General features: G+C 41.0%; 1 long non-coding RNA gene across 1 annotated transcript; it reads left to right on the forward strand.

Moving 5' to 3' along the window:
• Nucleotides 1-175: 175 nt before the first annotated feature.
• On the forward strand, nucleotides 176-14291 carry LOC307186972. The gene is made up of 3 exons (XR_013828522.1): nucleotides 176-276; nucleotides 5246-5308; nucleotides 13715-14291. It is a non-coding gene; the product is annotated as an uncharacterized lncRNA (long non-coding RNA).
• Nucleotides 14292-14885: the final 594 nt, after the last annotated feature.

Consider the following 14885-nt stretch of genomic DNA (forward strand, 5'->3'; position numbering starts at 1 on the left):
TTAAACCAACTCTTCCCAAGAGGACACGAGCAGGACATTTCAAGATGATACGCCACTCCCCAGACAATCTGCTCCGCCTCCGCCTCCACCTCGAGTGGGAGGTGGATCGATCGACGGGGATTCTGGGAGCTGTAGTTTGCCGTGAAGTGCGGCGCGCGCAGAACTCTGCCGCGCGCCTGCGCCTGCGCCTGCCAAGAGGAAGGCGCGGGTAGAGCCGGGCTCCGAGAAGGTCGCCGTGCAGGTGGTGGAGACATATAGGAGTTACCGTAGGCGAATGTAGGTTGGGATCCTTCAAGTCCTAGTGGGTCGGAGGGCAGTGGCCCTCGGTAAATTGTTTTTTGAGGAGGGCAAGACAAGTCCGTTTCCCCGAACAGGACCTGAACAGCCTCTTCGGCTCTGCAGCCGGGGACACCAGCGCAGAGACGAGGAAACTACCCAGCCCAGAAAGATCTAGCTCACCCGGGTTAGAAACCTAGTCTTTCATTAGTTCAAGAACGTAGTGAGCAGCTCACTCTGCCTGGCGTTGGTAGGGGGTAAGCACAGTCGAAGACAATTAAATTAGGTGTTTCCTGGCTTTAAGTTCAGCCACTATCATGGGGATTTACTTTCCCCCCCTACTGTACGAGGAGATAATTGTAAAAAAAGAAAGAAGAAAGAAAGCGGCAGAAACTTGGGGAGTCAGAGCTGAGTTGAAAATCCTGTTGCTTACACTTGCCTTTTTTCTGTGTCTGTTTATCTGTAAAATGAAGGTACCAACTAATGGTAAACTGTATTTAGCAGTTACTTTTGGCCAAGCACTGTGCTAAATGCTCTATGTATAGTCTTTTCAAATCCTTACAACAGACCTGTGAGGTAATTGCTATTGTTTTCCCCATTTTACTGATGATGAAATAATAATTGCATCGAACTCACTGAGTTTTTGTGAGAATTACACAATGTACGTATGCCACTTTGCACAATGCCTGGCACATTAAATATATTTGTTATGATTGTGTCTCCTAAAAGAAGCCAGAAATAGGTACTAGCCTAGAAAGGCTTCTGAGTTATAGACAGTGTAATAATTTGTTACCTTCTATGTAGGTGTGCAGAAAATGGTTAAATTCTTATTCGGAAGTATTTCCTTATAAGCAAACAATGAGCGTAGAAGAACTCCTGTGCGAAAGAAAATGTTTCTACAAGTTTTAACTCTTCTAGCCAACATTTTAAACAAAGCTATAAAAGGGTAAAAACGCAGAAACACAGTTTTAGAAACACCCGTACTTATATAGCACTTTGCATTTTACAATGCACTCATCACAAGTGCCATTTTGATGTTCGCATCTTATAAGTAACTATACTTTAACCGCGAGCAGTTAAGTGACTTGGTTAAGTGACTAGACTCTGTAAGTTACTGGGACTCTAAGTCCATTTCTGTTTTCAGAATGTCAATTCTATAGTGTGATTCTGTACATGTAGAAGGTGAATTGGAGTCAGCTGAGTTATCAGTAAAGCACGCTTTCAGCTGCAAAGTGTAAATTAACTAACTGACTTGGGGGATTATTTTTCTTATTTATATGAAATGGTGGAGGTAGGCAGTTTCTGGTATTGGTTCAGCTACCAAGAGTTGCTTTACCATTTTCTCTCTTTCTCCATGTATGTATTTCTTTCTGAATTATTTAAAAGTAATTGCATATATTATGTTCCTTTACCCCAAAGTACACCAGTATTTAAAAATAATTACATGTTCTACGTCCCTTTACCCTAAAGTACTTAAGTATTTGTTTCCTCAAAACAAGGGCATTCTTTTACATCATCCTAGCACTGTTATCAAATTCAGCAGATTTAACATAGATACAATATTATTATTTATTTTTTTTGGCCATGCCACATGGCTTGTGGGATCTGGGATCTTAGTTTCCCTCACCAGGGATGGAACCAGTGCCCCCTGCAGTGGAAGCGCAGAACCCTAACAACTGGACTGCCAGGGAATCCGCAACCCATGGACTTTTTTTTTTTTTTACCGGTATGCGGGCCTCTCACTGTTGCGGCCTCTCCCGTTGCGGAGCACAGGCTCCGGACGCGCAGGCTCAGCACCCATGGCTCACGGGCCCAGCCGCTCCGCGGAATGTGGGATCTTCCCGGACTGGGGCACGAGCCCGTGTCCCCTGCATCGGCAGGCGGACTCTCAACCACTGCGCCACCGGGGAAGCCCCCCCTTCCCCATGGACTTTTAAGTCAGCAGGTCTTCCTCAGTTTAGTTATGGGAAGAAAGAGTCCACCATTTGAAAATATAGTTCTCATTAAAACAGGAAAAAAAAACAAAAGAATTAAAATATAGTTCTTTTCTTTTATTTTTTTTTGGCTGTGTTGGGTCTTTGTTGCTGCCTGTGGGCTTTCTCTAGTTGCGGCAAGTGGGCTTCTCATTGCAGTGGCTTCTCTTGTGGAGCACGGGCTCTAGGCATGCAGGCTTCAGTAGTTGTGGCTATGTGGGATCTTCCCGGACCAGGGCTCAAACCCGTGTCTCCTACATTGGCAGGCAGATTCTTAACCACTGCGCCACCAGTGAAGTCCTAGTTCTTTTCCTTGTAGAAGGTGCCTGCATACTCTGCAGTCAACAGTCCTAAAGATTATAAGAAGTGATCAGAGGATCACATTTAGAGTCAGAACAAAACACGTAGGTTGACTAGCATTTTTTTTGTTTTAATTTTGGCTGTGCCGCTTGTTGGCAGTTCCCTCGGCCAGGGATTGAACCCAGGCCACGGTGAAAGCGCCGAATTCTAACCACTAAACCACCAGGGAATTCCTGGTTGACTAGCGTTTTTAATGTGATCATGCTACCTCGCTTATTTGAACTCCATAGACTATTTTTTTAAAGATTTATTTATTATTTATTTTATTTATTTTTGGCTGCATCAGGTCCTAGTTGTGGCATGCAGGATCTTCACTGAGGCATGCGGGATCTTTTGTTGTGGCGCGCACACTCTTCATTGTAGTGCGTGGGCTTCTCTCTAGTGGTGGTGTGCGGCTTTTCTCTCTCTAGTTGTGGTGCGCAGGTTCCAGGGTACGTGAGCTCTGTAGTCTGCAGCACACGGGCTCTAGTTGAGGCACATGAGCTCAGTAGTTGTGGCGCGCGGGCTTAGTTGCTACGCAGCATGTGGGATCTTAGTTCCCTAACCAGGGATCGAACCAGCATCCTTACATTGTAAGGCAGATTCTTTACCACTGGACCACCAGGGAAGTACTTCCACAGACTTTTAAAAACCTGTTCATTTTCTATATAAAATTGTTAACCACTTTAAGGTTATGTCATGATTCAAATCAACATGCTTGAACCTCAGTCTATTATTTTCCACAAAGTCTAATTATTACCTCCAGTCTGTCAGCCGGGTTGTAGTATAATCTTACACATAAGGGCTGGTTTTAAATTAAAGTGTGTTGGCTTAGATGTGTGTGACATTTCCTAGTCTGGAACATCTTTTTCATAATTCCATGCTCTCAGAATAGAGTTGAGCATTTTGAAACAAATTTCCCCATAAACAAGGGAGGGTAGAGAATTGGCATGAATTTAGTTAGCACACCAAAACTTAATCATTAATTCTGTTTCTGAGTGGGTGGGAAATAGATGTGTGATATTTTTTAAAAGTTACCAGAAAACAAATTTTCTTACCTTATAGTTATATTAAATACTTCACTGAGCTACTGCAAGAAGCATGGCACTACAAAAGTAACCTCTTTTCTCTTTGTACTCTCAGATGTAGTTTCACACTTTGACTAAAGCAAGTGAGGGCTCGAGACTTCCCTGGTGGTCCAGTGGTTAAGTCTCCGAGATCCCAATGCAGGGCGCCCAGGTTCGATCCCTGGTCAGGGAACTAGATCCCACATGCATGCTGCAACTAAGAAGTCTTCATGCTGTAACTAAAGATCCCGCATGCCGCAATGGAGATGCCACAACTAAGACCTGCTGCAGCCAAAATAAATAAATATTAAAAAAAGAAAATTAAGCAAGTGAGGACTCTGTTTTAATCCATCTGTTTCTTCTTTTCCCCTTTCTTTCATTTGCTGGTTCTGTAGTAACTGCAAAGAAGTTGATTTATTTCCAATAACTGTGGTGCCGTAGTAACCAAAATCATACTCCCCTGAAGATTGATTTATCGTTCCATTTGCATCCTAAAATCACATATTTTTCAGTGATGTTTGCGAATCTTATCTTCTGAAGCTACAATTCCCAGAAGCACTATGAAATATGCTTCTCAATTCATTCACTATGAAATATGATTCTCAGTTCATTCACTATGAAATATGATTCTCAATTCATCTGAATTCATTTTTTTGTTTATTTTATTGAAATAGAGTTGAGGTACAGTATTATGTTAGTTTGAGTGTATTAATTCATTTTTTACTCTATTTGATCAAGGAAGAGTTGGCTGTAGGCAGTGTCAGCTTTAAAAGAAAGACAACGAGGGAATTCCCTGGTGGCCTAATGGTTAGGTTTCAGTGCTTTCACTGCGGAGGCCTGGGTTTTATCTCTGGTCCAGCATGCTGCACGGTGTGGCCAAAATTTTTTTTAAAAAGGCAGTAGATTAACTTAATTAGCATAACAAAGACCTAAAGGCTAGGGGTGTTGGGAAAAGGTACCCAGGAAAAGAGGAGATTCACACTCATTTAGATATTTTTCCATTTTCCCTCTTCGCAGGTGGGTTACCCAGTTATTGAACCATTCTAAGGTGGTCAGTAAGGGCCACACACAGGATTTGTGGACATTTGCTATGGAAAACTGCCTTTCCCAACCCAGGATGCCAGTTTCCATATTTGGCATCGAATTAACATGTTGATTTATTGTCATTTGAGCCTGAATTATCTGCATTTGACTGGTGCTGATCTCTAGTGCCTTCTGTTCCTTGGAACTATGAATAATGTATATACCTCACTCTACTTGCAGGCTACTAATAGGGAAACAAATGCACATCAGCTGCCTGAGAATCAAGATTTGAATTGATTCCAACCCATATTATATTTACCCAACCTGTTTATCAAAATCACCGCTTTACAGCACAACACTATGTTTTTCTCATCCTTCAAAATTTGTTTCCAGCTTTATTGAGGTATAATTGACAAAAATTGTATACATGTAAGGTGCACAACTTGATAATTTCGTATATGTATAATTGTGAAATAATCATCACAACCATGCTAATTAACAAACTAACATATCATCACCTCACATAGTTACCGTTTTCTTTTTCTTTTCTTTCTTTCCTTTTTTGAGATTCCCAACTGCAGGGTGGAAAGCCTTCATCAATCCTTGGGAAACCTGGGACTTCATTTATAGGTAAAGAATTTTTATCTGAAGTTAAGATCCATTACGTTCTTTTTCTCTTATGCATTGGGTTTGTTCAACAATTAAAAGTCCTGTGTGATCCGAATTCCCCTGGTATCTACTACCATGTACATTCATTATCTTTGGCTTTAAACATTTTGGCTCTGATGTGTCTGGATGTGAATCTTTTTGAGTTTATCCTGCTTGGAGTTCATGGAGCTTCTTGGATGGTAAATGAATGTTTTTCCATAAAATTTGGGATGTTCTCAGCCATTATTTCTTCAATTGTTTTTCTCATCCCTTTCTCTCCTTCTGACACCCCCATTATGCATTTGATGGTGTATTTAATGGTGTCAGATTTCTCTGAGGCTCTGTTTATTTTTCTTCATTCGTTTTTCTCCCTGTTCCTCAGGTTGGATAATCTCTATTTGATCTATCTTCAAGTTCACCATTTCTTCTGCCAGCTCAAATCGACTACTGAGAGGACTTCCCTGGTGGTACATTGGTAAAGAATCCGCTTTCCAATGCTGGGGACTCGGGTTCGATCCCTGGTTGGGGAACTAAGATCCCACATGCTGCAGGGCAACTACCGAGCCCATGCGCTCTAGAGCCCACATGCTGCAACTACTGAGCTCTCACGCTCTGGAGCCTGTGCACACAACTAGAGAGAAGCCCGTGAACCACAACAAAGAGCCTGTGTGCCGCAACAAAAGATCCCGCATGCCACAACTAAGACCCAACATGGCCTAATAAATAAAATTAATTAATTAATTAGTTAAAAATATAAAAATAAAAACCTAAAAAAAACCCCAAATCTACTGAGTCCCTCTAGTGAAGTTTTCATTTCAAATGTTATATTTTTTAACTTCAGAATTTCTATTTGAATCTTTTAAAATAATTTCTATCTCTTTATTAATATTCTATATTTGATGAGACATTTTCATGATACCGTCTTTTAATTCTTTTTTTAAATATTTATTTATTTATTTAGGCTGTGCCAGGTCTTAAGTTGCGGCACGTGGGATTTTTGTTTTGGCATGTGGGATCTTTAGTTGCGGCATATGAACTTACCCACTGGACCACCAGGGAAGTCCCCCGTCTTTTAATTCTTTGTACATATTTACAATGGCTGCTTTGAAGTCTTTGCAAAGTGCACCATTCAGGCCCCTTCAAAGGCAGTTTTTATTACCTACTTTTTTTCCTGTATATGGGTCACACTTTCCTGTTTTTTGCATGTCTTGTAATTTTTTGTTGAAAATTGGACATTTTATGTAATATATTGTAGCAACTTTGGATACTGATTTCCCCCCTCTAAAGGTGGTTGTTATTTGCTTTGTTGTCTGTTTGTCTAGTGAATTGGCTGAACTAATTCTGCCAAGTCTATTTCTCCACAATGTGTAGCCTCTGATGTTCTTGCTCAGATATTCCCCTCTTGCTTTTCTGTTTTTTTTGTTTTGTTTTTTTGTTTTGTTTTTTTGCGGTACGCGGGCCTCTCACTGTTGTGGCCTCTCCCGTTGCGGAGCACAGGCTCCGGACGCGCAGGCTCAGCGGCCATGGCTTACGGGCCCAGCCGCTCCGCGGCATGTGGGATCTTCCCGGACCAGGGCACGAACCCGTGTCCCCTGCATCGGCAGGCGGACTCCCAACCACCGTGCCACCAGGGAAGCCCTTGCTTTTCTGTTTTAACATGGCTATTTAGGGGTTGCCTCTGCGTGGGAATAAGACACTTATTGGGCAAAGGTTGTGCTTAAGCCCTCCTAGCCAGTTAGATTTTTGCTCTTTACCGTTGTATGTGTGTGTGTCTATCATGGTTCAGGGAATTTATGTTTTTGCCTTATGTTCAGCCAGGGAATCATAACTTGGAGGTTTCCTCTCTGATCGTTCCTGAAAGGGCACAGCCTTGGACATGCACACAGTTTTCAGACTGCCAGGGATGAGTATGATATTTTTAGGCCTGGCTTCCTGGAAGTTGCTTCTGGGTCAGAGTAGCTTGTTGGTGAACCAACGTTAGTAAGAGATTGTGTTTAAGCCTCTTGTGCCCGTGAGGCTTCTGCCCTGTATGGGCAGTTCTGTGTGTAGCTTGGGGAACACTTTCAAGTTTGCTCATGTCCTGTTCTGATTGCTCCTGAGTAGGTGCAACCTACTGTGTGCTCATGATTTTCCCAAACTCAGAGTTGACTAGATTCCAGGAGGCCGCTTCTTGCCCGTCTCTTTCCCTGATTAACTCCTTGCTTTGCCATTGTGTCCTGACGGATCTATTCAAGTGAAGCAGAGTGTTAAGTACATGTGCCCTGGATCCATACTGCCTTTGCTCAAATCTTGGATATGCCTAGCACTCGATGAATGTTCTTGGGCAAGTGACTTAACTCCTCTGTGCCTCAGTTTCCTCATTTATAAAAAGGGAGTGATGGTGGTATCCACCTGGTAATATTGCTGTATGGATTCAAAGAGCTAATGTTGTAAAGGATGTGGTGAGCACTGTGTCAGGGTTTGTTTTGAATTCAGTGTTTCAATAGTCAGAATCAGGAACTTGGAGGCTCTTTCCTTCTTTTGGGCTAATCTGAATTCGAGCAGAGTAGTGTTTGATGGCTCTCTTCAGATTTGAACTGGGAGGGCCTAGAGCAGAGTTCTCACCCTATAGTGTTCAAAAGAGTGACTTGAGGAGCTTCTTAATAATTCCAGATGCTGCCTCTAGAGATTCTAACTCTGTGGTGCTGCAGAGAGCCAGAATCTGTATCTTTAATGCATTTTCAGATGATACTGATGCAGGGGTTCCATTGACCACATCTGAGGCAAACTGAGTAGACCCTGAGATCTGCAGTGCAGAGGACAGCCCCTACAATAAAGAACTATCCGGCCCAAAATGTCAATTATGCTGAGGATCGGGGATTCTGCTGTGGACCATTTTTTCTCTCTTTTCTCTTTTTCCTGTATTTCCCCCTAGATCTATTATGATGTGCTAGAGTTGGTAATCAAGGAATAGAAGAATGTTGGAACTAGAGGGGACCTTCGAAATCATGTAGTCTTACTCATCTGAGAGAGAAAAATGACATGCCCAAGGCCATACAGTTAGTGGCAGAGTCTACTGCGCGATGTTTTCCTATGACCCTCCCCATCCAGAGGACAAACATGCTGAAGTGCTGCAGAAGGAAAAGAAATGCTAGAGTATTTGCATGTCGGCTTGGCACATAGCTTTCTAAATTAACAATCTCAACTCTAGGAGAAATTGTTTCAAAATGTAGTTAGTAGTACCAGACTGTTGTTAAGTCATTCATTAGATTTTCTTTTCTAATTTATTTGTTTTATTTATTTATTTTTGGTTCCATTGGGTCTTTGTTGCTGTGCACGGGCTTTCTCTAGTCGCTGCGAGCGGGGGCTACTCTTCATTGCCGTGCGTGGGCTTCTCATTGCGGTGGTTTCTCTTCTTGCGGAGCATGGGCTCGAGGCACGCGAGCTTCAGTAGTTGTGGCACGCAGGCTCAGTAGCTGTGGAGCACAGGCTCTAGAGCGCAGGCTCAGTAGTTGTGGCGCATGGGCTTAGTTGCTCCGCAGCATGTGGGGTCTTCCTGGACCAGAGCTCGAACCCGTGTCCCCTGCATTGGCAGGCAGATTCTTAACCACTGTGCCGCCGGGGAAGCCCCATTTATTAGATATTTAAACATATTCTTTGTGTCCAAATCATCAGCTGACAAAAGTGTTAAGAATAAGAAATAATTTCTCAGCAAGCCTTTATTGCTGCCTCCTACAGCTCTGGAGCAGGTTTGGGTACTTCTCTTCATATTATAAGATGTCAATGAAAAATGGACATTTTGCCGAAGATTAGAGGACACGGAGGGGAGGGTTCCATTCAAAGCCACCAAGCAAAACTTCCTAAAAGTTGCCTGTAGGCATCCTGTTCTCCTGCCTTACACCTCTCATCTCCTTCCTTCTCCCTGCCTTGCCTCTGAAATGCACTCCAAGTTTCAAAACTTCATGTAGAAAATAGAATCACTGAAGTTTGCCATCCACCCAGCCTCTCAAGGACCGTTTATTATCCTCAACTGGGTGCCTTGTAAAGGTGGGAGATGGGATGATGGTGTCTGTCTCATTTCCAATGCTGACTGGTTTCTCAAAGGATTCAAACCACAAAACATTTCTCTCCTCTTCTCTAGGTATAGGAGTAAAATTCTGCTAGTAAGAAAAATCAGATTTTTTTATCCAAACCATTAACGTGACAAAAATACATAAAACAAAGTAACAATGACAGAATGTTCTTAATCAATAAATTCTCCATTTAAAAGGCCGTGATCAGCATAAAAACAGTTCACACAAACTTTAGGATCTTGATTACATCTGAAAATTTCAGGAAGAGGGTCCAAGAGTTTCATTTGAACCACTAATTATAAGAGCAAAAAAAGGCGGGGGGAATCAAATAACTACAGGAGATTGAAGAAATAAATTATGAGGCATCCTATCCTTTACAGCCTGTAAAAAGATTGACATGGATCTCTAGGCAAAGCCATGGAAAGATGGCCATTGTATTTTGTGAATAAATAAATATTGCTAAATTATGTTTGAAAGGGATGAACCACTTTTCACTACCAGCATATTGGTGATTGCCTGTTACTCTACACACCCTTGATAATGCATTGAGTTAGTAATCTCTCTCTTATTTAAAAAAATATTTATTATTTATTTATTTGGGTTGCACTGGGTCTTAGTTGTAGCAGGTGGGCTCCTTAGTTGTGGCATGCGAACTGTTAGTTGTGGCATGTATGTGGGATCTAGTTCCCTGGCCAGGGATCAAACCCGGGGCCCCTGAATTGGGAGCGCAGAGTCTTAACCACTGCACACCAGGGAAGTCCAGGTAATCTCTTTTTAATTTTTGCTCATATGCACATATGCACTCATATGCACATATCTGTGTGTTCATGCACGCGTGCATGCCCACACATGCATAAAATCTCTTTATTCTAATTGCTAATGAGAAATGAGTAAAATCTGTTTGCCATCCAAATTCTTTTTTCCTCAAAGGCTCTCCAGAGATTTATTTATTTATTATTATTATTATTTTTAACATCTTTATTGGAGTATAATTGCTTTATAATGGTGTGTTAGTTTCTGCTTTATAACAAAGTGAATCAGCTATACATATACATATATCCCCATATCTCCTCCCTCTTGCATCTCCCTCTAGGTGGTCCCAAAGCACCGAGCTGATCTCCCTGTGCTATGTGGCTGCTTCCAATTAGCTATCTGTTTTACATTTGGTAGTGTATATATGTCCGTGCCACTCTCTCACTTCGTCCCAGCTTACCCTTCGCCCTCCCTGCCTCATGTCCATTCTCCACGTCTCCGTCTTTATTCCTGTCCTGCCCCTAGGTTCTTTAGAACCTTTTTTTTTTTTTTTAGATTCCATATATGTGTGTTAGCATACAGTATTTTTTTTTTTTTTTTTTTTTTTTTTTTTGCGGTACTCGGGCCTCTCACTGTTGTGGCCTCTCCCGTTGCGGAGCACAGGCTCCGGACGCGCAGGCTCAGCGGCCACGGCTCACGGGCCCAGCCGCTCTGCGGCATGTGGGATCTTCCCGGACCGGGGAACGAACCCGTGTCCCCTGCATCGGCAGGTGGACTCTCAACCACTGCGCCACCAGGGAAGCCCTCTATTTAGCATTTTGCTTTAAGTTTTAACCAGGTAAATTAGACAAGAAAAAGAAATAAAAGACATATTTTATTTGGGAAAAAAGTGGGAAAGAAAGAAGTAGAACTGCATTTCCAATGACATTATCTTCTATATAGAAAATCCTAAAGGGTTGATAAAGACACTGCAAGACTTAATAAATGAGCTCAGCGAAGTTGCAGGATACGAGGTCAAAATACAAACGTAAGTTGTCTTTCTATAAACTAGCACTGAAAAAGCTGAAAAATAAATTAACAATTCCATTTAAAATAGCATCAAAATGAAAAAAGAAAACAATTAGGAATAAATGTTACCAGGGAGGTATAAGACACTAAAAATTATAAAATAATACACTACTGAATGTAAAATAGATAGCTATTGGGGAAGCAGCCGCATAGCACAGGGAGATCAGTTCAGTGCAGTGCTTTGTGACCACCTAGAGGTGTGGGATAGGGAGAGTGGGAGGGAGACACAAGAGGGAGGGGATATGGGGTTATATGTATACGTATAGCTGATTCAGTTTGTTATATAGCAGCAACTAACACAACAATGTAAAGCAATTATACTCCAATAAAGATGTTAAAAAATTATAAAATATTGCTGGAAGAAATGAAAGAAGACCCAAGTAAATGGAAAGACATCCTGTGTTCATTGATTGGAAGACTTAATATTGTTAAGATGGCAATACTCTCCAAATTAATCTTCAGGTTAAAATAAATTCCTTTCAAGATTTCAGTCGGCCTTTCTGAAAAAAGTTGACAAGCTGATCATGAATTTATATGGCAATTCAAGGAACACAGAATATAAAAAATACTCTCGAAAAAGAAGAACAGGGGACTTCCCTGGTGGTCCAGTGGGTAAGACTCCACGCTCCCAATGCGGGGGCCCTGGATTCTATCCCTGGTCGGGGAACGAGATCCCGCATGTATGCAGCAACTAAGAGTTCGAATGCCACAACTAAAGATCCTGCACGCCGCAACTAAGACCAGGCACAGCCTAAATAAATATTTTTTAAAAAAAGAAAAAAAAAAAAGTTAGAGAAGTCACACTTCCTGATTTCAAAACTCACTACAGAGCTACAGTAATCAAGACTTAGTGGTACTGGCATAAGGATAGACATATAGAAAAATGGAATATAATTGAGAGTCCAGAAATAAACTCATACATTTATGGTCAAGTGATTTTTGACAAGGATGCCAAGACAATTAAATGGGGGAAAGCATAGATTTTTCAATAAATGTTGCTGGGACAACTGTATATCCACTTGCAAATGAATGAAGTCGAACCCTTGCTTCACATTATATACAAAAATGAACTTGGGATGGATCAAATATAGGAGCTGAAACTATAAAACTTTTAGAAGGAAACATAGGTGTAAACCTTTGTGACCTTGCATTTGACAATGATTTCTTAGATATGATACCGAAAGCACAAGTAACAAAAGAAAAAATAGAAAAATTGGACTTCATCAAAATTAAAAATATTTGTGCTTCAAAGAATACCATTGAGAAACTGAAAACACAAGCCACATAAAGTGAGAAAAAATTTTCAAATCACGTATCTGATAAGGGTCTGGTATCCAGAATATATAAAGGACTCTTATAGCTCATTAATAAAAAGACATTTAACTCAGTTTTAAAATGAGCAAAGAATTTGAATAGACATTTCACCAAAGAAGACATACAAATGGCCACTAAAACATTAAAAGATGCTTAACATCATTAGTCATTAGGGAAATGTAAATCAAAACCACAGTGGGATACCCCTTCATACCCCTGGAATGGCTATAATCAAAATGATAGACAATAGCAAGTGTTGGTGAGGATGTGGAAAAATCAGAACCCTTTTATATTGATGGTGGGAATGTAAAATGGAACAGCCCCTTTAGAAGACAGTTTGCAGTTTCTTGAAAGGTTAAACATGGAGTTACCAATGATTCAGCAGTTCTACTCTTACCTATTTACCCAAGAGTACTGGAAACATGCTTCCACACAAAAAGTTGTATATGAGTATTCACAGTGACATTATTCATGATAGCCCCAAAGTAGAAACAACCCACATGTTCATCAACTGATGAATGGATAAACAAAATGTGATATATCCACACAGTGGAATATTATTCAGTCATAAAAATGTATGTGGTACCAATACATATTACAACATGCATGGACCTTACAAACATTATGCTAAGTGGAAGAAGCAAAACACTAAGGTGAGTGAATGCTAACGGATAGGGGTTTCTTTTTGGAGTGATGTGAACATTCTGGAATTAGATAGTAGTGATGGTTGTACAACTTTGTTCATACTCTAAAAAATCACCGAATTGTACACTTTAAAAGTATAGTGTGTGAATTATATCTCAGTGAAAAATCAGAAGTGTTAATTTTTTTGTGTTAAGAAATTAGAGTATATTTGGTATTTTATATAGTTGAATATTTAGAAACTCACACCTAATAGAATTCTGGGACAGTCTTAAACTATAATTGAAAATGTGTAATTGAGTAATTTAGACTTTGATTTAAAATTGAAATCTTCCTAAGTTTATATACATTATTAGCATATCTAAGAGAATTTTAGCCATTAACTTATTTTGTAAGTTTAATGTATCATAGTAATACTCAGGCTTTTTATTTTCTTAAGTCAGATAATAGAAGTATTTGGAAAGGAAAACAAATATAGAAAACTTAAAATTCAGCCTCAAATGTTTTCATTTGTTAATGGAATCAACTATTTTTTAAAATATTTATTTATTTGCATCAGGTCTCAGTTGCGGCTCGCAGGCTCCTTAGTTGCACCATGTGAACTCTAAGTTGCGGCATGCATGTGGGATCTAGTTCCTTAACCAGGGATCGAACCCGGGCCTCCTGCATTGGGAGTGCAGAGTCTTAACCACTGCACCATCAGGGAAGTCCCTGGAATCAACTGTTAACTAAAGTTGCCTTAACAATGACAGTAAACGTTTGTTAAACTTATAAATAAGATAATAAGATATGTAAGCTGAATTTCAATACTGTAACTTTAATAAATTAATTATTAGTTTTAAAAAGCAAAATATGCCTGAAAAATCTCCCCTTTCTTTTCTGCCCCCCTCCTTTGCTGGGGCGACAGAACAGAGTTACTTGTGTCCTCATAGAGATAGTCTATACATAAGCGTGCTTGTTTACTCCCACCTTTTAATTCTCTCCCTTCTTCAGAATGACCTCTATGAATAGCCAACCCTGGACGGTTGTTGGGCTGGTCCTTCGCTTTGAGTGGCTGGAAGATGGCACTGCAGTGACAGCTGTCAGGCCCAGTAGGCCATCTGTGAACTTGCACCTCAGATTTGGAGATAATAGTTGTTAGGGGCTGAATTGGGCCCTTCAGAGAAGTGATGAAGTTAAAATGAGGCCATTAGGGTGGGCCCTAGTCCAGTCTGACTGGTGTCCTACAAGGAGGAAGAAATCTGGATGTAGAAAGTGAAACAGGAGGGAAGGGGGCAGGGCACAACCTTTAAAAGAATGATATAGCCATAGGACATGACAAAAACTGGTTAGAACTAACTAGATCCAAGATGGCGGAAGATTTGACTTCCAGTGGACCTTGAGCCTCATCATACACTCATTGTAATACATTAGCGTAAGGTAAGTGACACACCCACCAGTGCCACGACAGTTCTGAGGCCAACCATCAAAGACCAGAAAGTGGGCTGTGGCCCAATTCCTGGAAATCTCTGCCCCTCCCCCAAAATAGTTGGAATAATCCTCCCACTCATTAGCCTATGAAATTACCCAGCCCATAAAAACTAACCTTGCAGGCTCTAGAGCGCAGGCTCAGTAGTTGTGGCGCACGGGCTTATTAGTTGTTCCGCAGCATGTGGGATCTTCCTGGATCAGCGCTCGAACCCATGTCCCTTGAATGAGCAAGCAGATTCTTATCCACTGTGCCACTGGGG

This window comes from Stenella coeruleoalba (assembly GCF_951394435.1).
Source record: "Stenella coeruleoalba genome assembly, chromosome: 5".
Taxonomy (NCBI): domain Eukaryota; kingdom Metazoa; phylum Chordata; class Mammalia; order Artiodactyla; family Delphinidae; genus Stenella; species Stenella coeruleoalba.